The sequence below is a fragment of the Triturus cristatus genome, chromosome 2_1 (genome assembly GCF_964204655.1).
Source record: "Triturus cristatus chromosome 2_1, aTriCri1.1, whole genome shotgun sequence".
Classification (NCBI taxonomy): Eukaryota; Metazoa; Chordata; class Amphibia; order Caudata; family Salamandridae; genus Triturus; species Triturus cristatus.
In genome coordinates, this window is record NC_140581.1 from 365,796,871 (window position 1) to 365,816,039 (window position 19,169).

The window sequence follows — 19,169 nt, forward strand, 5'->3', positions numbered from 1 at the left end:
TTCCAACTCATACTTACCTGGCAGGGGAGACACCATGATCACGAAGGTGGTTCTCCCAGGGTGAGGCTCATCCATTGCACTTCGGATGTGCTGACCCCTGCGATGTCCCCAAATGCGGGATACTCGACTGCATAATTTCTGGTAGTGGGGGACTGCGTTCGCGCTTTCCCCTGATCTCTGGTTTCAAGAAAGACAAAAAGGAAAAAAAAATAAAAAGGAGTCTGGAGCACCCTTTGACGTTTCTTGTGGTCCGTCCAGGGTGCTGTAAGCTGGCTGGAATGGTGAGTGGGCGAGGGCCAATTAGATATGCAAATTTACAAGCCTGGGGATGCTGGCTCAGGGCTTAGAAACGTGCTTCTGGGCCCGATTTCGACCTGGCAAGCCCTCTGTTGTGCTTGCGAAAGCCTTTGCTTGTGCACAGTTTAAAGGGCCTGAAAAATCTGCTTTTGGGCCCGATTTAGGCCTGCCAAGCCCTCTCGTGTGCTTGCTGTAGCCCTGGCTTTCCCCCACCCGTGTCAGCAAGGTGCAGCATAGCGAAAGCAGGGCCCTGATTGGCGCTGCCGGTGGGCGTGGACATGCAAATGTTGCTGGCCGGCCGAGGCCTGTGGGAAGCTGCTGTGGGTAGCTGCGCGCTTTCCAAAGTGGGCACAGGGGCCTTGGCTGGTCACCTTGCGCCCCACAATGCCCATGCTCTGCTTCGCCCGGCCTCAGGCCTTGCCTGTGTGAATGCCACCCTCGCTCTGCGGGGAGATGCCCAGCGGCCCGCCCTCACCCTGTCCCCTTCCAACTCATACTTACCTGGCAGGGGAGACACCATGATCACGAAGGTGGTTCTCCCAGGGTGAGGCTCATCCATTGCACTTCGGATGTGCTGACCCCTGCGATGTCCCCAAATGCGGGATACTCGACTGCATAATTTCTGGTAGTGGGGGACTGCGTTCGCGCTTTCCCCTGATCTCTGGTTTCAAGAAAGACAAAAAGGAAAAAAAAAAAAAAGGAGTCTGGAGCACCCTTTCTCGTCTTCTGTGTTCTTTCTGGGGTGCTGCGGCTGGATTGGAGGGGGGCGGGGGCGTGGGCAAGAGGGAATCACATGCTAAGTACTGAGCCTGGGGAATGATGGGATAGCTGCAGCCTCCCACTCTGGGGACCTATCCAGAGACAGGGAAGTAGGCCCTGGCCAGGTGACATGTCTGCTCCTTTCCATCGCCCCCCTGGGGCTGTGGCCTGGCTGCCAGCCTCTTGCCTCGCCCTAGCCTTCCCAGGCCCAGACTCTGGCTGAGGACCCCAGGCCGTGGCCCGGCGAGGGCTCTGCCCGGCGAGGGTTCTGTCTGCAGCGTTTGGGAGCGTTCGGGAAGGCGTGAGGGGCTCAGGGCGAGAACCCCTGCTCGCTTGCAGGCCTGTTTGTCCCTGGCTTTCAGCCACAAGCAGTCGACTGGGGCCTAGCCAGGCAACAGGGCACTGCATACCTCTAGAGGCGGCCTCAGTGGCAGCTCTTAGGCTTCAAAAGCCCCAAATCTCTGCTTCTGGGCCCAAAGTCGACATGGCAATCGCCCTTCTGTGCTTGCTGTAGCCCTGGCTTTCCCCCACCCGTGTCAGCAAGGTGCAGCATAGCGAAAGCAGGGCCCTGATTGGCGCTGCCGGTGGGCGTGGACATGCAAATGTTGCTGGCCGGCCGAGGCCTGTGGGAAGCTGCTGTGGGTAGCTGCGCGCTTTCCAAAGTGGGCACAGGGGCCTTGGCTGGTCACCTTGCGCCCCACAATGCCCATGCTCTGCTTCGCCCGGCCTCAGGCCTTGCCTGTGTGAATGCCACCCTCGCTCTGCGGGGAGATGCCCAGCGGCCCGCCCTCACCCTGTCCCCTTCCAACTCATACTTACCTGGCAGGGGAGACACCATGATCACGAAGGTGGTTCTCCCAGGGTGAGGCTCATCCATTGCACTTCGGATGTGCTGACCCCTGCGATGTCCCCAAATGCGGGATACTCGACTGCATAATTTCTGGTAGTGGGGGACTGCGTTCGCGCTTTCCCCTGATCTCTGGTTTCAAGAAAGACAAAAAGGAAAAAAAAATAAAAAGGAGTCTGGAGCACCCTTTGACGTTTCTTGTGGTCCGTCCAGGGTGCTGTAAGCTGGCTGGAATGGGGAGTGGGCGAGGGCCAATTAGATATGCAAATTTACAAGCCTGGGGATGCTGGCTCAGGGCTTAGAAACGTGCTTCTGGGCCCGATTTCGACCTGGCAAGCCCTCTGTTGTGCTTGCGAAAGCCTTTGCTTGTGCACAGTTTAAAGGGCCTGAAAAATCTGCTTTTGGGCCCGATTTAGGCCTGCCAAGCCCTCTCGTGTGCTTGCTGTAGCCCTGGCTTTCCCCCACCCGTGTCAGCAAGGTGCAGCATAGCGAAAGCAGGGCCCTGATTGGCGCTGCCGGTGGGCGTGGACATGCAAATGTTGCTGGCCGGCCGAGGCCTGTGGGAAGCTGCTGTGGGTAGCTGCGCGCTTTCCAAAGTGGGCACAGGGGCCTTGGCTGGTCACCTTGCGCCCCACAATGCCCATGCTCTGCTTCGCCCGGCCTCAGGCCTTGCCTGTGTGAATGCCACCCTCGCTCTGCGGGGAGATGCTCAGCGGCCCGCCCTCGCCCTGTCCCCTTCCAACTCATACTTACCTGGCAGGGGAGACACCATGATCACGAAGGTGGTTCTCCCAGGGTGAGGCTCATCCATTGCACTTCGGATGTGCTGACCCCTGCGATGTCCCCAAATGCGGGATACTCGACTGCATAATTTCTGGTAGTGGGGGACTGCGTTCGCGCTTTCCCCTGATCTCTGGTTTCAAGAAAGACAAAAAGGAAAAAAAAATAAAAAGGAGTCTGGAGCACCCTTTCTCGTCTTCTGTGTTCTTTCTGGGGTGCTGCGGCTGGATTGGAGGGGGGCGGGGGCGTGGGCAAGAGGGAATCACATGCTAAGTACTGAGCCTGGGGAATGATGGGATAGCTGCAGCCTCCCACTCTGGGGACCTATCCAGAGACAGGGAAGTAGGCCCTGGCCAGGTGACATGTCTGCTCCTTTCCATCGCCCCCCTGGGGCTGTGGCCTGGCTGCCAGCCTCTTGCCTCGCCCTAGCCTCCCCAGGCCCAGACTCTGGCTGAGGACCCCAGGCCGTGGCCCGGCGAGGGCTCTGCCCGGCGAGGGTTCTGTCGGCAGCGTTTGGGAGCGTTCGGGAAGGCGTGAGGGGCTCAGGGCGAGAACCCCTGCTCGCTTGCAGGCCTGTTTGTCCCTGGCTTTCAGCCACAAGCAGTCGACTGGGGCCTAGCCAGGCAACAGGGCACTGCATACCTCTAGAGGCGGCCTCAGTGGCAGCTCTTAGGCTTCAAAAGCCCCAAATCTCTGCTTCTGGGCCCAAAGTCGACATGGCAATCGCCCTTCTGTGCTTGCTGTAGCCCTGGCTTTCCCCCACCCGTGTCAGCAAGGTGCAGCATAGCGAAAGCAGGGCCCTGATTGGCGCTGCCGGTGGGTGTGGACATGCAAATGTTGCTGGCCGGCCGAGGCCTGTGGGAAGCTGCTGTGGGTAGCTGCGCGCTTTCCAAAGTGGGCACAGGGGCCTTGGCTGGTCACCTTGCGCCCCACAATGCCCATGCTCTGCTTCGCCCGGCCTCAGGCCTTGCCTGTGTGAATGCCACCCTCGCTCTGCGGGGAGATGCCCAGCGGCCCGCCCTCACCCTGTCCCCTTCCAACTCATACTTACCTGGCAGGGGAGACACCATGATCACGAAGGTGGTTCTCCCAGGGTGAGGCTCATCCATTGCACTTCGGATGTGCTGACCCCTGCGATGTCCCCAAATGCGGGATACTCGACTGCATAATTTCTGGTAGTGGGGGACTGCGTTCGCGCTTTCCCCTGATCTCTGGTTTCAAGAAAGACAAAAAGGAAAAAAAAATAAAAAGGAGTCTGGAGCACCCTTTGACGTTTCTTGTGGTCCGTCCAGGGTGCTGTAAGCTGGCTGGAATGGGGAGTGGGCGAGGGCCAATTAGATATGCAAATTTACAAGCCTGGGGATGCTGGCTCAGGGCTTAGAAACGTGCTTCTGGGCCCGATTTCGACCTGGCAAGCCCTCTGTTGTGCTTGCGAAAGCCTTTGCTTGTGCACAGTTTAAAGGGCCTGAAAAATCTGCTTTTGGGCCCGATTTAGGCCTGCCAAGCCCTCTCGTGTGCTTGCTGTAGCCCTGGCTTTCCCCCACCCGTGTCAGCAAGGTGCAGCATAGCGAAAGCAGGGCCCTGATTGGCGCTGCCGGTGGGCGTGGACATGCAAATGTTGCTGGCCGGCCGAGGCCTGTGGGAAGCTGCTGTGGGTAGCTGCGCGCTTTCCAAAGTGGGCACAGGGGCCTTGGCTGGTCACCTTGCGCCCCACAATGCCCATGCTCTGCTTCGCCCGGCCTCAGGCCTTGCCTGTGTGAATGCCACCCTCGCTCTGCGGGGAGATGCCCAGCGGCCCGCCCTCACCCTGTCCCCTTCCAACTCATACTTACCTGGCAGGGGAGACACCATGATCACGAAGGTGGTTCTCCCAGGGTGAGGCTCATCCATTGCACTTCGGATGTGCTGACCCCTGCGATGTCCCCAAATGCGGGATACTCGACTGCATAATTTCTGGTAGTGGGGGACTGCGTTCGCGCTTTCCCCTGATCTCTGGTTTCAAGAAAGACAAAAAGGAAAAAAAAATAAAAAGGAGTCTGGAGCACCCTTTCTCGTCTTCTGTGTTCTTTCTGGGGTGCTGCGGCTGGATTGGAGGGGGGCGGGGGCGTGGGCAAGAGGGAATCACATGCTAAGTACTGAGCCTGGGGAATGATGGGATAGCTGCAGCCTCCCACTCTGGGGACCTATCCAGAGACAGGGAAGTAGGCCCTGGCCAGGTGACATGTCTGCTCCTTTCCATCGCCCCCCTGGGGCTGTGGCCTGGCTGCCAGCCTCTTGCCTCGCCCTAGCCTCCCCAGGCCCAGACTCTGGCTGAGGACCCCAGGCCGTGGCCCGGCGAGGGCTCTGCCCGGCGAGGGTTCTGTCGGCAGCGTTTGGGAGCGTTCGGGAAGGCGTGAGGGGCTCAGGGCGAGAACCCCTGCTCGCTTGCAGGCCTGTTTGTCCCTGGCTTTCAGCCACAAGCAGTCGACTGGGGCCTAGCCAGGCAACAGGGCACTGCATACCTCTAGAGGCGGCCTCAGTGGCAGCTCTTAGGCTTCAAAAGCCCCAAATCTCTGCTTCTGGGCCCAAAGTCGACATGGCAATCGCCCTTCTGTGCTTGCTGTAGCCCTGGCTTTCCCCCACCCGTGTCAGCAAGGTGCAGCATAGCGAAAGCAGGGCCCTGATTGGCGCTGCCGGTGGGCGTGGACATGCAAATGTTGCTGGCCGGCCGAGGCCTGTGGGAAGCTGCTGTGGGTAGCTGCGCGCTTTCCAAAGTGGGCACAGGGGCCTTGGCTGGTCACCTTGCGCCCCACAATGCCCATGCTCTGCTTCGCCCGGCCTCAGGCCTTGCCTGTGTGAATGCCACCCTCGCTCTGCGGGGAGATGCTCAGCGGCCCGCCCTCGCCCTGTCCCCTTCCAACTCATACTTACCTGGCAGGGGAGACACCATGATCACGAAGGTGGTTCTCCCAGGGTGAGGCTCATCCATTGCACTTCGGATGTGCTGACCCCTGCGATGTCCCCAAATGCGGGATACTCGACTGCATAATTTCTGGTAGTGGGGGACTGCGTTCGCGCTTTCCCCTGATCTCTGGTTTCAAGAAAGACAAAAAGGAAAAAAAAATAAAAAGGAGTCTGGAGCACCCTTTCTCGTCTTCTGTGTTCTTTCTGGGGTGCTGCGGCTGGATTGGAGGGGGGCGGGGGCGTGGGCAAGAGGGAATCACATGCTAAGTACTGAGCCTGGGGAATGATGGGATAGCTGCAGCCTCCCACTCTGGGGACCTATCCAGAGACAGGGAAGTAGGCCCTGGCCAGGTGACATGTCTGCTCCTTTCCATCGCCCCCCTGGGGCTGTGGCCTGGCTGCCAGCCTCTTGCCTCGCCCTAGCCTTCCCAGGCCCAGACTCTGGCTGAGGACCCCAGGCCGTGGCCCGGCGAGGGCTCTGCCCGGCGAGGGTTCTGTCTGCAGCGTTTGGGAGCGTTCGGGAAGGCGTGAGGGGCTCAGGGCGAGAACCCCTGCTCGCTTGCAGGCCTGTTTGTCCCTGGCTTTCAGACACAAGCAGTCGACTGGGGCCTAGCCAGGCAACAGGGCACTGCATACCTCTAGAGGCGGCCTCAGTGGCAGCTCTTAGGCTTCAAAAGCCCCAAATCTCTGCTTCTGGGCCCAAAGTCGACATGGCAATCGCCCTTCTGTGCTTGCTGTAGCCCTGGCTTTCCCCCACCCGTGTCAGCAAGGTGCAGCATAGCGAAAGCAGGGCCCTGATTGGCGCTGCCGGTGGGCGTGGACATGCAAATGTTGCTGGCCGGCCGAGGCCTGTGGGAAGCTGCTGTGGGTAGCTGCGCGCTTTCCAAAGTGGGCACAGGGGCCTTGGCTGGTCACCTTGCGCCCCACAATGCCCATGCTCTGCTTCGCCCGGCCTCAGGCCTTGCCTGTGTGAATGCCACCCTCGCTCTGCGGGGAGATGCCCAGCGGCCCGCCCTCACCCTGTCCCCTTCCAACTCATACTTACCTGGCAGGGGAGACACCATGATCACGAAGGTGGTTCTCCCAGGGTGAGGCTCATCCATTGCACTTCGGATGTGCTGACCCCTGCGATGTCCCCAAATGCGGGATACTCGACTGCATAATTTCTGGTAGTGGGGGACTGCGTTCGCGCTTTCCCCTGATCTCTGGTTTCAAGAAAGACAAAAAGGAAAAAAAAAAAAAAAGGAGTCTGGAGCACCCTTTCTCGTCTTCTGTGTTCTTTCTGGGGTGCTGCGGCTGGATTGGAGGGGGGCGGGGGCGTGGGCAAGAGGGAATCACATGCTAAGTACTGAGCCTGGGGAATGATGGGATAGCTGCAGCCTCCCACTCTGGGGACCTATCCAGAGACAGGGAAGTAGGCCCTGGCCAGGTGACATGTCTGCTCCTTTCCATCGCCCCCCTGGGGCTGTGGCCTGGCTGCCAGCCTCTTGCCTCGCCCTAGCCTTCCCAGGCCCAGACTCTGGCTGAGGACCCCAGGCCGTGGCCCGGCGAGGGCTCTGCCCGGCGAGGGTTCTGTCTGCAGCGTTTGGGAGCGTTCGGGAAGGCGTGAGGGGCTCAGGGCGAGAACCCCTGCTCGCTTGCAGGCCTGTTTGTCCCTGGCTTTCAGCCACAAGCAGTCGACTGGGGCCTAGCCAGGCAACAGGGCACTGCATACCTCTAGAGGCGGCCTCAGTGGCAGCTCTTAGGCTTCAAAAGCCCCAAATCTCTGCTTCTGGGCCCAAAGTCGACATGGCAATCGCCCTTCTGTGCTTGCTGTAGCCCTGGCTTTCCCCCACCCGTGTCAGCAAGGTGCAGCATAGCGAAAGCAGGGCCCTGATTGGCGCTGCCGGTGGGCGTGGACATGCAAATGTTGCTGGCCGGCCGAGGCCTGTGGGAAGCTGCTGTGGGTAGCTGCGCGCTTTCCAAAGTGGGCACAGGGGCCTTGGCTGGTCACCTTGCGCCCCACAATGCCCATGCTCTGCTTCGCCCGGCCTCAGGCCTTGCCTGTGTGAATGCCACCCTCGCTCTGCGGGGAGATGCCCAGCGGCCCGCCCTCACCCTGTCCCCTTCCAACTCATACTTACCTGGCAGGGGAGACACCATGATCACGAAGGTGGTTCTCCCAGGGTGAGGCTCATCCATTGCACTTCGGATGTGCTGACCCCTGCGATGTCCCCAAATGCGGGATACTCGACTGCATAATTTCTGGTAGTGGGGGACTGCGTTCGCGCTTTCCCCTGATCTCTGGTTTCAAGAAAGACAAAAAGGAAAAAAAAATAAAAAGGAGTCTGGAGCACCCTTTGACGTTTCTTGTGGTCCGTCCAGGGTGCTGTAAGCTGGCTGGAATGGGGAGTGGGCGAGGGCCAATTAGATATGCAAATTTACAAGCCTGGGGATGCTGGCTCAGGGCTTAGAAACGTGCTTCTGGGCCCGATTTCGACCTGGCAAGCCCTCTGTTGTGCTTGCGAAAGCCTTTGCTTGTGCACAGTTTAAAGGGCCTGAAAAATCTGCTTTTGGGCCCGATTTAGGCCTGCCAAGCCCTCTCGTGTGCTTGCTGTAGCCCTGGCTTTCCCCCACCCGTGTCAGCAAGGTGCAGCATAGCGAAAGCAGGGCCCTGATTGGCGCTGCCGGTGGGCGTGGACATGCAAATGTTGCTGGCCGGCCGAGGCCTGTGGGAAGCTGCTGTGGGTAGCTGCGCGCTTTCCAAAGTGGGCACAGGGGCCTTGGCTGGTCACCTTGCGCCCCACAATGCCCATGCTCTGCTTCGCCCGGCCTCAGGCCTTGCCTGTGTGAATGCCACCCTCGCTCTGCGGGGAGATGCTCAGCGGCCCGCCCTCGCCCTGTCCCCTTCCAACTCATACTTACCTGGCAGGGGAGACACCATGATCACGAAGGTGGTTCTCCCAGGGTGAGGCTCATCCATTGCACTTCGGATGTGCTGACCCCTGCGATGTCCCCAAATGCGGGATACTCGACTGCATAATTTCTGGTAGTGGGGGACTGCGTTCGCGCTTTCCCCTGATCTCTGGTTTCAAGAAAGACAAAAAGGAAAAAAAAATAAAAAGGAGTCTGGAGCACCCTTTCTCGTCTTCTGTGTTCTTTCTGGGGTGCTGCGGCTGGATTGGAGGGGGGCGGGGGCGTGGGCAAGAGGGAATCACATGCTAAGTACTGAGCCTGGGGAATGATGGGATAGCTGCAGCCTCCCACTCTGGGGACCTATCCAGAGACAGGGAAGTAGGCCCTGGCCAGGTGACATGTCTGCTCCTTTCCATCGCCCCCCTGGGGCTGTGGCCTGGCTGCCAGCCTCTTGCCTCGCCCTAGCCTCCCCAGGCCCAGACTCTGGCTGAGGACCCCAGGCCGTGGCCCGGCGAGGGCTCTGCCCGGCGAGGGTTCTGTCGGCAGCGTTTGGGAGCGTTCGGGAAGGCGTGAGGGGCTCAGGGCGAGAACCCCTGCTCGCTTGCAGGCCTGTTTGTCCCTGGCTTTCAGCCACAAGCAGTCGACTGGGGCCTAGCCAGGCAACAGGGCACTGCATACCTCTAGAGGCGGCCTCAGTGGCAGCTCTTAGGCTTCAAAAGCCCCAAATCTCTGCTTCTGGGCCCAAAGTCGACATGGCAATCGCCCTTCTGTGCTTGCTGTAGCCCTGGCTTTCCCCCACCCGTGTCAGCAAGGTGCAGCATAGCGAAAGCAGGGCCCTGATTGGCGCTGCCGGTGGGTGTGGACATGCAAATGTTGCTGGCCGGCCGAGGCCTGTGGGAAGCTGCTGTGGGTAGCTGCGCGCTTTCCAAAGTGGGCACAGGGGCCTTGGCTGGTCACCTTGCGCCCCACAATGCCCATGCTCTGCTTCGCCCGGCCTCAGGCCTTGCCTGTGTGAATGCCACCCTCGCTCTGCGGGGAGATGCCCAGCGGCCCGCCCTCACCCTGTCCCCTTCCAACTCATACTTACCTGGCAGGGGAGACACCATGATCACGAAGGTGGTTCTCCCAGGGTGAGGCTCATCCATTGCACTTCGGATGTGCTGACCCCTGCGATGTCCCCAAATGCGGGATACTCGACTGCATAATTTCTGGTAGTGGGGGACTGCGTTCGCGCTTTCCCCTGATCTCTGGTTTCAAGAAAGACAAAAAGGAAAAAAAAATAAAAAGGAGTCTGGAGCACCCTTTGACGTTTCTTGTGGTCCGTCCAGGGTGCTGTAAGCTGGCTGGAATGGGGAGTGGGCGAGGGCCAATTAGATATGCAAATTTACAAGCCTGGGGATGCTGGCTCAGGGCTTAGAAACGTGCTTCTGGGCCCGATTTCGACCTGGCAAGCCCTCTGTTGTGCTTGCGAAAGCCTTTGCTTGTGCACAGTTTAAAGGGCCTGAAAAATCTGCTTTTGGGCCCGATTTAGGCCTGCCAAGCCCTCTCGTGTGCTTGCTGTAGCCCTGGCTTTCCCCCACCCGTGTCAGCAAGGTGCAGCATAGCGAAAGCAGGGCCCTGATTGGCGCTGCCGGTGGGCGTGGACATGCAAATGTTGCTGGCCGGCCGAGGCCTGTGGGAAGCTGCTGTGGGTAGCTGCGCGCTTTCCAAAGTGGGCACAGGGGCCTTGGCTGGTCACCTTGCGCCCCACAATGCCCATGCTCTGCTTCGCCCGGCCTCAGGCCTTGCCTGTGTGAATGCCACCCTCGCTCTGCGGGGAGATGCCCAGCGGCCCGCCCTCACCCTGTCCCCTTCCAACTCATACTTACCTGGCAGGGGAGACACCATGATCACGAAGGTGGTTCTCCCAGGGTGAGGCTCATCCATTGCACTTCGGATGTGCTGACCCCTGCGATGTCCCCAAATGCGGGATACTCGACTGCATAATTTCTGGTAGTGGGGGACTGCGTTCGCGCTTTCCCCTGATCTCTGGTTTCAAGAAAGACAAAAAGGAAAAAAAAATAAAAAGGAGTCTGGAGCACCCTTTGACGTTTCTTGTGGTCCGTCCAGGGTGCTGTAAGCTGGCTGGAATGGGGAGTGGGCGAGGGCCAATTAGATATGCAAATTTACAAGCCTGGGGATGCTGGCTCAGGGCTTAGAAACGTGCTTCTGGGCCCGATTTCGACCTGGCAAGCCCTCTGTTGTGCTTGCGAAAGCCTTTGCTTGTGCACAGTTTAAAGGGCCTGAAAAATCTGCTTTTGGGCCCGATTTAGGCCTGCCAAGCCCTCTCGTGTGCTTGCTGTAGCCCTGGCTTTCCCCCACCCGTGTCAGCAAGGTGCAGCATAGCGAAAGCAGGGCCCTGATTGGCGCTGCCGGTGGGCGTGGACATGCAAATGTTGCTGGCCGGCCGAGGCCTGTGGGAAGCTGCTGTGGGTAGCTGCGCGCTTTCCAAAGTGGGCACAGGGGCCTTGGCTGGTCACCTTGCGCCCCACAATGCCCATGCTCTGCTTCGCCCGGCCTCAGGCCTTGCCTGTGTGAATGCCACCCTCGCTCTGCGGGGAGATGCTCAGCGGCCCGCCCTCGCCCTGTCCCCTTCCAACTCATACTTACCTGGCAGGGGAGACACCATGATCACGAAGGTGGTTCTCCCAGGGTGAGGCTCATCCATTGCACTTCGGATGTGCTGACCCCTGCGATGTCCCCAAATGCGGGATACTCGACTGCATAATTTCTGGTAGTGGGGGACTGCGTTCGCGCTTTCCCCTGATCTCTGGTTTCAAGAAAGACAAAAAGGAAAAAAAAATAAAAAGGAGTCTGGAGCACCCTTTCTCGTCTTCTGTGTTCTTTCTGGGGTGCTGCGGCTGGATTGGAGGGGGGCGGGGGCGTGGGCAAGAGGGAATCACATGCTAAGTACTGAGCCTGGGGAATGATGGGATAGCTGCAGCCTCCCACTCTGGGGACCTATCCAGAGACAGGGAAGTAGGCCCTGGCCAGGTGACATGTCTGCTCCTTTCCATCGCCCCCCTGGGGCTGTGGCCTGGCTGCCAGCCTCTTGCCTCGCCCTAGCCTCCCCAGGCCCAGACTCTGGCTGAGGACCCCAGGCCGTGGCCCGGCGAGGGCTCTGCCCGGCGAGGGTTCTGTCGGCAGCGTTTGGGAGCGTTCGGGAAGGCGTGAGGGGCTCAGGGCGAGAACCCCTGCTCGCTTGCAGGCCTGTTTGTCCCTGGCTTTCAGCCACAAGCAGTCGACTGGGGCCTAGCCAGGCAACAGGGCACTGCATACCTCTAGAGGCGGCCTCAGTGGCAGCTCTTAGGCTTCAAAAGCCCCAAATCTCTGCTTCTGGGCCCAAAGTCGACATGGCAATCGCCCTTCTGTGCTTGCTGTAGCCCTGGCTTTCCCCCACCCGTGTCAGCAAGGTGCAGCATAGCGAAAGCAGGGCCCTGATTGGCGCTGCCGGTGGGCGTGGACATGCAAATGTTGCTGGCCGGCCGAGGCCTGTGGGAAGCTGCTGTGGGTAGCTGCGCGCTTTCCAAAGTGGGCACAGGGGCCTTGGCTGGTCACCTTGCGCCCCACAATGCCCATGCTCTGCTTCGCCCGGCCTCAGGCCTTGCCTGTGTGAATGCCACCCTCGCTCTGCGGGGAGATGCTCAGCGGCCCGCCCTCGCCCTGTCCCCTTCCAACTCATACTTACCTGGCAGGGGAGACACCATGATCACGAAGGTGGTTCTCCCAGGGTGAGGCTCATCCATTGCACTTCGGATGTGCTGACCCCTGCGATGTCCCCAAATGCGGGATACTCGACTGCATAATTTCTGGTAGTGGGGGACTGCGTTCGCGCTTTCCCCTGATCTCTGGTTTCAAGAAAGACAAAAAGGAAAAAAAAATAAAAAGGAGTCTGGAGCACCCTTTCTCGTCTTCTGTGTTCTTTCTGGGGTGCTGCGGCTGGATTGGAGGGGGGCGGGGGCGTGGGCAAGAGGGAATCACATGCTAAGTACTGAGCCTGGGGAATGATGGGATAGCTGCAGCCTCCCACTCTGGGGACCTATCCAGAGACAGGGAAGTAGGCCCTGGCCAGGTGACATGTCTGCTCCTTTCCATCGCCCCCCTGGGGCTGTGGCCTGGCTGCCAGCCTCTTGCCTCGCCCTAGCCTCCCCAGGCCCAGACTCTGGCTGAGGACCCCAGGCCGTGGCCCGGCGAGGGCTCTGCCCGGCGAGGGTTCTGTCGGCAGCGTTTGGGAGCGTTCGGGAAGGCGTGAGGGGCTCAGGGCGAGAACCCCTGCTCGCTTGCAGGCCTGTTTGTCCCTGGCTTTCAGCCACAAGCAGTCGACTGGGGCCTAGCCAGGCAACAGGGCACTGCATACCTCTAGAGGCGGCCTCAGTGGCAGCTCTTAGGCTTCAAAAGCCCCAAATCTCTGCTTCTGGGCCCAAAGTCGACATGGCAATCGCCCTTCTGTGCTTGCTGTAGCCCTGGCTTTCCCCCACCCGTGTCAGCAAGGTGCAGCATAGCGAAAGCAGGGCCCTGATTGGCGCTGCCGGTGGGTGTGGACATGCAAATGTTGCTGGCCGGCCGAGGCCTGTGGGAAGCTGCTGTGGGTAGCTGCGCGCTTTCCAAAGTGGGCACAGGGGCCTTGGCTGGTCACCTTGCGCCCCACAATGCCCATGCTCTGCTTCGCCCGGCCTCAGGCCTTGCCTGTGTGAATGCCACCCTCGCTCTGCGGGGAGATGCCCAGCGGCCCGCCCTCACCCTGTCCCCTTCCAACTCATACTTACCTGGCAGGGGAGACACCATGATCACGAAGGTGGTTCTCCCAGGGTGAGGCTCATCCATTGCACTTCGGATGTGCTGACCCCTGTGATGTCCCCAAATGCGGGATACTCGACTGCATAATTTCTGGTAGTGGGGGACTGCGTTCGCGCTTTCCCCTGATCTCTGGTTTCAAGAAAGACAAAAAGGAAAAAAAAATAAAAAGGAGTCTGGAGCACCCTTTGACGTTTCTTGTGGTCCGTCCAGGGTGCTGTAAGCTGGCTGGAATGGTGAGTGGGCGAGGGCCAATTAGATATGCAAATTTACAAGCCTGGGGATGCTGGCTCAGGGCTTAGAAACGTGCTTCTGGGCCCGATTTCGACCTGGCAAGCCCTCTGTTGTGCTTGCGAAAGCCTTTGCTTGTGCACAGTTTAAAGGGCCTGAAAAATCTGCTTTTGGGCCCGATTTAGGCCTGCCAAGCCCTCTCGTGTGCTTGCTGTAGCCCTGGCTTTCCCCCACCCGTGTCAGCAAGGTGCAGCATAGCGAAAGCAGGGCCCTGATTGGCGCTGCCGGTGGGCGTGGACATGCAAATGTTGCTGGCCGGCCGAGGCCTGTGGGAAGCTGCTGTGGGTAGCTGCGCGCTTTCCAAAGTGGGCACAGGGGCCTTGGCTGGTCACCTTGCGCCCCACAATGCCCATGCTCTGCTTCGCCCGGCCTCAGGCCTTGCCTGTGTGAATGCCACCCTCGCTCTGCGGGGAGATGCCCAGCGGCCCGCCCTCACCCTGTCCCCTTCCAACTCATACTTACCTGGCAGGGGAGACCCATGATCACGAAGGTGGTTCTCCCAGGGTGAGGCTCATCCATTGCACTTCGGATGTGCTGACCCCTGCGATGTCCCCAAATGCGGGATACTCGACTGCATAATTTCTGGTAGTGGGGGACTGCGTTCGCGCTTTCCCCTGATCTCTGGTTTCAAGAAAGACAAAAAGGAAAAAAAAATAAAAAGGAGTCTGGAGCACCCTTTCTCGTCTTCTGTGTTCTTTCTGGGGTGCTGCGGCTGGATTGGAGGGGGGCGGGGGCGTGGGCAAGAGGGAATCACATGCTAAGTACTGAGCCTGGGGAATGATGGGATAGCTGCAGCCTCCCACTCTGGGGACCTATCCAGAGACAGGGAAGTAGGCCCTGGCCAGGTGACATGTCTGCTCCTTTCCATCGCCCCCCTGGGGCTGTGGCCTGGCTGCCAGCCTCTTGCCTCGCCCTAGCCTTCCCAGGCCCAGACTCTGGCTGAGGACCCCAGGCCGTGGCCCGGCGAGGGCTCTGCCCGGCGAGGGTTCTGTCTGCAGCGTTTGGGAGCGTTCGGGAAGGCGTGAGGGGCTCAGGGCGAGAACCCCTGCTCGCTTGCAGGCCTGTTTGTCCCTGGCTTTCAGCCACAAGCAGTCGACTGGGGCCTAGCCAGGCAACAGGGCACTGCATACCTCTAGAGGCGGCCTCAGTGGCAGCTCTTAGGCTTCAAAAGCCCCAAATCTCTGCTTCTGGGCCCAAAGTCGACATGGCAATCGCCCTTCTGTGCTTGCTGTAGCCCTGGCTTTCCCCCACCCGTGTCAGCAAGGTGCAGCATAGCGAAAGCAGGGCCCTGATTGGCGCTGCCGGTGGGCGTGGACATGCAAATGTTGCTGGCCGGCCGAGGCCTGTGGGAAGCTGCTGTGGGTAGCTGCGCGCTTTCCAAAGTGGGCACAGGGGCCTTGGCTGGTCACCTTGCGCCCCACAATGCCCATGCTCTGCTTCGCCCGGCCTCAGGCCTTGCCTGTGTGAATGCCACCCTCGCTCTGCGGGGAGATGCCCAGCGGCCCGCCCTCACCCTGTCCCCTTCCAACTCATACTTACCTGGCAGGGGAGACACCATGATCACGAAGGTGGTTCTCCCAGGGTGAGGCTCATCCATTGCACTTCGGATGTGCTGACCCCTGCGATGTCCCCAAATGCGGGATACTCGACTGCATAATTTCTGGTAGTGGGGGACTGCGTTCGCGCTTTCCCCTGATCTCTGGTTTCAAGAAAGACAAAAAGGAAAAAAAAAAAAAAAGGAGTCTGGAGCACCCTTTCTCGTCTTCTGTGTTCTTTCTGGGGTGCTGCGGCTGGATTGGAGGGGGGCGGGGGCGTGGGCAAGAGGGAATCACATGCTAAGTACTGAGCCTGGGGAATGATGGGATAGCTGCAGCCTCCCACTCTGGGGACCTATCCAGAGACAGGGAAGTAGGCCCTGGCCAGGTGACATGTCTGCTCCTTTCCATCGCCCCCCTGGGGCTGTGGCCTGGCTGCCAGCCTCTTGCCTCGCCCTAGCCTTCCCAGGCCCAGACTCTGGCTGAGGACCCCAGGCCGTGGCCCGGCGAGGGCTCTGCCCGGCGAGGGTTCTGTCTGCAGCGTTTGGGAGCGTTCGGGAAGGCGTGAGGGGCTCAGGGCGAGAACCCCTGCTCGCTTGCAGGCCTGTTTGTCCCTGGCTTTCAGCCACAAGCAGTCGACTGGGGCCTAGCCAGGCAACAGGGCACTGCATACCTCTAGAGGCGGCCTCAGTGGCAGCTCTTAGGCTTCAAAAGCCCCAAATCTCTGCTTCTGGGCCCAAAGTCGACATGGCAATCGCCCTTCTGTGCTTGCTGTAGCCCTGGCTTTCCCCCACCCGTGTCAGCAAGGTGCAGCATAGCGAAAGCAGGGCCCTGATTGGCGCTGCCGGTGGGCGTGGACATGCAAATGTTGCTGGCCGGCCGAGGCCTGTGGGAAGCTGCTGTGGGTAGCTGCGCGCTTTCCAAAGTGGGCACAGGGGCCTTGGCTGGTCACCTTGCGCCCCACAATGCCCATGCTCTGCTTCGCCCGGCCTCAGGCCTTGCCTGTGTGAATGCCACCCTCGCTCTGCGGGGAGATGCCCAGCGGCCCGCCCTCACCCTGTCCCCTTCCAACTCATACTTACCTGGCAGGGGAGACACCATGATCACGAAGGTGGTTCTCCCAGGGTGAGGCTCATCCATTGCACTTCGGATGTGCTGACCCCTGCGATGTCCCCAAATGCGGGATACTCGACTGCATAATTTCTGGTAGTGGGGGACTGCGTTCGCGCTTTCCCCTGATCTCTGGTTTCAAGAAAGACAAAAAGGAAAAAAAAATAAAAAGGAGTCTGGAGCACCCTTTGACGTTTCTTGTGGTCCGTCCAGGGTGCTGTAAGCTGGCTGGAATGGGGAGTGGGCGAGGGCCAATTAGATATGCAAATTTACAAGCCTGGGGATGCTGGCTCAGGGCTTAGAAACGTGCTTCTGGGCCCGATTTCGACCTGGCAAGCCCTCTGTTGTGCTTGCGAAAGCCTTTGCTTGTGCACAGTTTAAAGGGCCTGAAAAATCTGCTTTTGGGCCCGATTTAGGCCTGCCAAGCCCTCTCGTGTGCTTGCTGTAGCCCTGGCTTTCCCCCACCCGTGTCAGCAAGGTGCAGCATAGCGAAAGCAGGGCCCTGATTGGCGCTGCCGGTGGGCGTGGACATGCAAATGTTGCTGGCCGGCCGAGGCCTGTGGGAAGCTGCTGTGGGTAGCTGCGCGCTTTCCAAAGTGGGCACAGGGGCCTTGGCTGGTCACCTTGCGCCCCACAATGCCCATGCTCTGCTTCGCCCGGCCTCAGGCCTTGCCTGTGTGAATGCCACCCTCGCTCTGTGGGGAGATGCTCAGCGGCCCGCCCTCGCCCTGTCCCCTTCCAACTCATACTTACCTGGCAGGGGAGACACCATGATCACGAAGGTGGTTCTCCCAGGGTGAGGCTCAGCCATTGCACTTCGGATGTGCTGACCCCTGCGATGTCCCCAAATGCGGGATACTCGACTGCATAATTTCTGGTAGTGGGGGACTGCGTTCGCGCTTTCCCCTGATCTCTGGTTTCAAGAAAGACAAAAAGGAAAAAAAAATAAAAAGGAGTCTGGAGCACCCTTTCTCGTCTTCTGTGTTCTTTCTGGGGTGCTGCGGCTGGATTGGAGGGGGGCGGGGGCGTGGGCAAGAGGGAATCACATGCTAAGTACTGAGCCTGGGGAATGATGGGATAGCTGCAGCCTCCCACTCTGGGGACCTATCCAGAGACAGGGAAGTAGGCCCTGGCCAGGTGACATGTCTGCTCCTTTCCATCGCCCCCCTGGGGCTGTGGCCTGGCTGCCAGCCTCTTGCCTCGCCCTAGCCTCCCCAGGCCCAGACTCTGGCTGAGGACCCCAGGCCGTGGCCCGGCGAGGGCTCTGCCCGGCGAGGGTTCTGTCGGCAGCGTTTGGGAGCGTTCGGGAAGGCGTGAGGGGCTCAGGGCGAGAACCCCTGCTCGCTTGCAGGCCTGTTTGTCCCTGGCTTTCAGCCACAAGCAGTCGACTGGGGCCTAGCCAGGCAACAGGGCACTGCATACCTCTAGAGGCGGCCTCAGTGGCAGCTCTTAGGCTTCAAAAGCCCCAAATCTCTGCTTCTGGGCCCAAAGTCGACATGGCAATCGCCCTTCTGTGCTTGCTGTAGCCCTGGCTTTCCCCCACCCGTGTCAGCAAGGTGCAGCATAGCGAAAGCAGGGCCCTGATTGGCGCTGCCGGTGGGTGTGGACATGCAAATGTTGCTGGCCGGCCGAGGCCTGTGGGAAGCTGCTGTGGGTAGCTGCGCGCTTTCCAAAGTGGGCACAGGGGCCTTGGCTGGTCACCTTGCGCCCCACAATGCCCATGCTCTGCTTCGCCCGGCCTCAGGCCTTGCCTGTGTGAATGCCACCCTCGCTCTGCGGGGAGATGCCCAGCGGCCCGCCCTCACCCTGTCCCCTTCCAACTCATACTTACCTGGCAGGGGAGACACCATGATCACGAAGGTGGTTCTCCCAGGGTGAGGCTCATCCATTGCACTTCGGATGTGCTGACCCCTGCGATGTCCCCAAATGCGGGATACTCGACTGCATAATTTCTGGTAGTGGGGGACTGCGTTCGCGCTTTCCCCTGATCTCTGGTTTCAAGAAAGACAAAAAGGAAAAAAAAATAAAAAGGAGTCTGGAGCACCCTTTGACGTTTCTTGTGGTCCGTCCAGGGTGCTGTAAGCTGGCTGGAATGGGGAGTGGGCGAGGGCCAATTAGATATGCAAATTTACAAGCCTGGGGATGCTGGCTCAGGGCTTAGAAACGTGCTTCTGGGCCCGATTTCGACCTGGCAAGCCCTCTGTTGTGCTTGCGAAAGCCTTTGCTTGTGCACAGTTTAAAGGGCCTGAAAAATCTGCTTTTGGGCCCGATTTAGGCCTGCCAAGCCCTCTCGTGTGCTTGCTGTAGCCCTGGCTTTCCCCCACCCGTGTCAGCAAGGTGCAGCATAGCGAAAGCAGGGCCCTGATTGGCGCTGCCGGTGGGCGTGGACATGCAAATGTTGCTGGCCGGCCGAGGCCTGTGGGAAGCTGCTGTGGGTAGCTGCGCGCTTTCCAAAGTGGGCACAGGGGCCTTGGCTGGTCACCTTGCGCCCCACAATGCCCATGCTCTGCTTCGCCCGGCCTCAGGCCTTGCCTGTGTGAATGCCACCCTCGCTCTGCGGGGAGATGCCCAGCGGCCCGCCCTCACCCTGTCCCCTTCCAACTCATACTTACCTGGCAGGGGAGACACCATGATCACGAAGGTGGTTCTCCCAGGGTGAGGCTCATCCATTGCACTTCGGATGTGCTGACCCCTGCGATGTCCCCAAATGCGGGATACTCGACTGCATAATTTCTGGTAGTGGGGGACTGCGTTCGCGCTTTCCCCTGATCTCTGGTTTCAAGAAAGACAAAAAGGAAAAAAAAATAAAAAGGAGTCTGGAGCACCCTTTCTCGTCTTCTGTGTTCTTTCTGGGGTGCTGCGGCTGGATTGGAGGGGGG

General features: G+C 59.8%; 21 non-coding genes across 21 annotated transcripts; all 21 read left to right on the forward strand.

The window, feature by feature from the left end:
- Window positions 1-9: 9 nt before the first annotated feature.
- Window positions 10-173, forward strand: LOC146864469 (U1 spliceosomal RNA). Its single transcript, XR_014977715.1, has one exon. It is a non-coding gene; the product is annotated as a U1 spliceosomal RNA (small nuclear RNA).
- A 617-nt stretch (window positions 174-790) lies between these two features.
- Window positions 791-954, forward strand: LOC146864470 (U1 spliceosomal RNA). The gene has a single exon (XR_014977716.1). It is a non-coding gene; the product is annotated as a U1 spliceosomal RNA (small nuclear RNA).
- Window positions 955-1,867: 913 nt separating this feature from the next.
- LOC146864471 (U1 spliceosomal RNA) lies at window positions 1,868-2,031 on the forward strand. The gene has a single exon (XR_014977717.1). It is a non-coding gene; the product is annotated as a U1 spliceosomal RNA (small nuclear RNA).
- A 617-nt stretch (window positions 2,032-2,648) lies between these two features.
- On the forward strand, window positions 2,649-2,812 carry LOC146864472 (U1 spliceosomal RNA). The gene has a single exon (XR_014977718.1). It is a non-coding gene; the product is annotated as a U1 spliceosomal RNA (small nuclear RNA).
- A 914-nt stretch (window positions 2,813-3,726) lies between these two features.
- LOC146864473 (U1 spliceosomal RNA) lies at window positions 3,727-3,890 on the forward strand. The gene has a single exon (XR_014977719.1). It is a non-coding gene; the product is annotated as a U1 spliceosomal RNA (small nuclear RNA).
- Window positions 3,891-4,507: 617 nt separating this feature from the next.
- Window positions 4,508-4,671, forward strand: LOC146864474 (U1 spliceosomal RNA). Its single transcript, XR_014977720.1, has one exon. It is a non-coding gene; the product is annotated as a U1 spliceosomal RNA (small nuclear RNA).
- A 914-nt stretch (window positions 4,672-5,585) lies between these two features.
- LOC146864475 (U1 spliceosomal RNA) lies at window positions 5,586-5,749 on the forward strand. Its single transcript, XR_014977721.1, has one exon. It is a non-coding gene; the product is annotated as a U1 spliceosomal RNA (small nuclear RNA).
- Window positions 5,750-6,663: 914 nt separating this feature from the next.
- LOC146864476 (U1 spliceosomal RNA) lies at window positions 6,664-6,827 on the forward strand. The gene has a single exon (XR_014977723.1). It is a non-coding gene; the product is annotated as a U1 spliceosomal RNA (small nuclear RNA).
- Window positions 6,828-7,741: 914 nt separating this feature from the next.
- Window positions 7,742-7,905, forward strand: LOC146864477 (U1 spliceosomal RNA). The gene has a single exon (XR_014977724.1). It is a non-coding gene; the product is annotated as a U1 spliceosomal RNA (small nuclear RNA).
- Window positions 7,906-8,522: 617 nt separating this feature from the next.
- On the forward strand, window positions 8,523-8,686 carry LOC146864478 (U1 spliceosomal RNA). The gene has a single exon (XR_014977725.1). It is a non-coding gene; the product is annotated as a U1 spliceosomal RNA (small nuclear RNA).
- Window positions 8,687-9,600: 914 nt separating this feature from the next.
- On the forward strand, window positions 9,601-9,764 carry LOC146864479 (U1 spliceosomal RNA). Its single transcript, XR_014977726.1, has one exon. It is a non-coding gene; the product is annotated as a U1 spliceosomal RNA (small nuclear RNA).
- Window positions 9,765-10,381: 617 nt separating this feature from the next.
- Window positions 10,382-10,545, forward strand: LOC146864480 (U1 spliceosomal RNA). Its single transcript, XR_014977727.1, has one exon. It is a non-coding gene; the product is annotated as a U1 spliceosomal RNA (small nuclear RNA).
- Window positions 10,546-11,162: 617 nt separating this feature from the next.
- Window positions 11,163-11,326, forward strand: LOC146864481 (U1 spliceosomal RNA). The gene has a single exon (XR_014977728.1). It is a non-coding gene; the product is annotated as a U1 spliceosomal RNA (small nuclear RNA).
- Window positions 11,327-12,240: 914 nt separating this feature from the next.
- Window positions 12,241-12,404, forward strand: LOC146864482 (U1 spliceosomal RNA). Its single transcript, XR_014977729.1, has one exon. It is a non-coding gene; the product is annotated as a U1 spliceosomal RNA (small nuclear RNA).
- A 914-nt stretch (window positions 12,405-13,318) lies between these two features.
- Window positions 13,319-13,482, forward strand: LOC146864483 (U1 spliceosomal RNA). The gene has a single exon (XR_014977344.1). It is a non-coding gene; the product is annotated as a U1 spliceosomal RNA (small nuclear RNA).
- Window positions 13,483-14,099: 617 nt separating this feature from the next.
- Window positions 14,100-14,262, forward strand: LOC146864484 (U1 spliceosomal RNA). The gene has a single exon (XR_014977443.1). It is a non-coding gene; the product is annotated as a U1 spliceosomal RNA (small nuclear RNA).
- Window positions 14,263-15,176: 914 nt separating this feature from the next.
- On the forward strand, window positions 15,177-15,340 carry LOC146864485 (U1 spliceosomal RNA). Its single transcript, XR_014977730.1, has one exon. It is a non-coding gene; the product is annotated as a U1 spliceosomal RNA (small nuclear RNA).
- A 914-nt stretch (window positions 15,341-16,254) lies between these two features.
- On the forward strand, window positions 16,255-16,418 carry LOC146864486 (U1 spliceosomal RNA). Its single transcript, XR_014977731.1, has one exon. It is a non-coding gene; the product is annotated as a U1 spliceosomal RNA (small nuclear RNA).
- A 617-nt stretch (window positions 16,419-17,035) lies between these two features.
- Window positions 17,036-17,199, forward strand: LOC146864487 (U1 spliceosomal RNA). The gene has a single exon (XR_014977380.1). It is a non-coding gene; the product is annotated as a U1 spliceosomal RNA (small nuclear RNA).
- A 914-nt stretch (window positions 17,200-18,113) lies between these two features.
- On the forward strand, window positions 18,114-18,277 carry LOC146864488 (U1 spliceosomal RNA). Its single transcript, XR_014977732.1, has one exon. It is a non-coding gene; the product is annotated as a U1 spliceosomal RNA (small nuclear RNA).
- A 617-nt stretch (window positions 18,278-18,894) lies between these two features.
- Window positions 18,895-19,058, forward strand: LOC146864489 (U1 spliceosomal RNA). Its single transcript, XR_014977734.1, has one exon. It is a non-coding gene; the product is annotated as a U1 spliceosomal RNA (small nuclear RNA).
- The last annotated feature ends 111 nt before the right edge of the window (window positions 19,059-19,169 follow it).